The sequence below is a fragment of the Plecotus auritus genome, assembly GCF_963455305.1.
Source record: "Plecotus auritus genome assembly, chromosome: 4".
In the NCBI taxonomy this organism is placed as follows: Eukaryota; Metazoa; Chordata; class Mammalia; order Chiroptera; family Vespertilionidae; genus Plecotus; species Plecotus auritus.
Genome location: NC_137775.1, coordinates 56,267,552 through 56,269,207, shown reverse-complemented (window position 1 = coordinate 56,269,207; position 1,656 = coordinate 56,267,552). Strand labels below are relative to the sequence as shown.

General features: G+C 44.2%; 1 pseudogene across 1 annotated transcript; it reads right to left on the bottom strand.

Annotated features, from left to right (window-relative positions):
- Positions 1-530: 530 nt before the first annotated feature.
- On the bottom strand, positions 531-1,288 carry LOC308246436 (small ribosomal subunit protein eS6-like; annotated as a pseudogene). Its single transcript has one exon. The product of its transcript is annotated as a small ribosomal subunit protein eS6-like (transcript).
- Positions 1,289-1,656: the final 368 nt, after the last annotated feature.

The following is a 1,656-nucleotide window of genomic DNA, read 5'->3' as shown; positions in this document are numbered from 1 at the left end:
ACTCTGTGAAATATATCTACATAGATAGAAGATTAGAAATATAATCCATGTCTACAGTAGAGCTATTCTTACTTTCTCCATCAAATAAAACATTTCTATTTTCCCAATGTTCAGCCATAATCATTTGTAACTTTTAGGATCAGAAAACTTCTATTTTAGTTATGAAAACAATTACAAGTTACAAGTCCTTGCTCTGCCCCTGATTACCCAAGGGCAATAACCTCATTAAGCCTTGGTTTTCTCATCTATAAAATGAGAAGGCTGTGTGTATAACTTTTGAGCTAAGGTCCCATTCAGCACTCATATTCTGGAAATCTGGGAGACATTTTGATTATAAGTTAAACTAATTTAGCCACAAGAGACTATAAACCTTACAAACTTTAAGGAGTCCGATTATATTTATATCGAACTTGACAGGAAAAATAATTAAACTTGGCATGACCAGAGAAAATCATATATATATATATATATATATATATATATATATATATATATATATTTGCTGTCCTTTATTTGTTAGTTACAAAACCTCATTTTTTACTGGACTCAGAGGTAGAAGCTCTCAGAGAGGACAGTCTTCGTCTCTTCGCAATCTGTTCCTGGCGTTTTTCTTTGGCCTCCTTCATTCTCTCAGCCAAAAGTTTAGCATATTCTGCGGCCTCTTCCTTGCTTTTCTTAGTACGTTGTTTCTTCAGAGCGATACGCCTGCGTTTGTGTTACAGGACACATGAAGGAACAGGATGCTGGGTGCTCTGGTGCTAGGTTTCTTACCACCTTTGCTTAGAGGCTTTCTCACCACATATTTGCAGACATCATCTTCTTTAGAGAGATTGAAAAGTTTTCGGATTCTGCCAGCTCTTTTGGGCCCCAGGCGATGAGGCACAGTGGTATCAGTGAGACCAGGAATATCTTTCTCCCCTTTTTTTTTTACAATGACCACGTTGAGAACACTGACATTGGCATCCACAGTGCAACCCCAAACAGATTTGCATTTTCTCTCTCCAGTTCTCCTTGGTCTGTAACAGGAGTGGCCCTGACTCAGCAGCAAGCAGACTCAGCCATGGGTCAAGACACCCTGCTTCATGGGGAAACCTTGCTTGTCGCTCCCACCACTGATTCGACCCACATAACCCTTCCATTCTTCACCCAGAGCGGCAGCAACAACTTTTGTGGCCATACGCCTCTAATTAAAGGTATGAAATTTGCGTTCATCACCCACTTCAATGAGTTTCTGTCAGCCAGTGCCTGCGAAAGAGATGTTCAGCTTCATCCTGAAGCAGCCGACAGCCTCTGAGGTGCCACAAAAAAAGAGTAAGAAAATCATTTTATATACAAACTAGAGGCCCAGTGCACAAAATTCGTCTACTGTGGACAGAGTCCCTCAGCCTGGCCTGTGCCCTCTCACAGTCCAGCAGCCCAATGATTGATTGCCCCAAAGAGGGAGGCCCCGCCCACCTGGCCAGGGCTCCATGGATAGATCAAATTCCCCCCCACCCTCCAAGAGGGAGGCCCCACCCACCTGCTGCAGCCTGCCGTTCCGTGGCCTGGGCTTCCCTCTGCAGGGAGATCATGGGGTGATGGCCAGCCCCCAACCAATCACATTGCACCTGCCTTGGCTGGCCTGGCCCCAGTGGGTGTCATAGCATGGTCATCTGG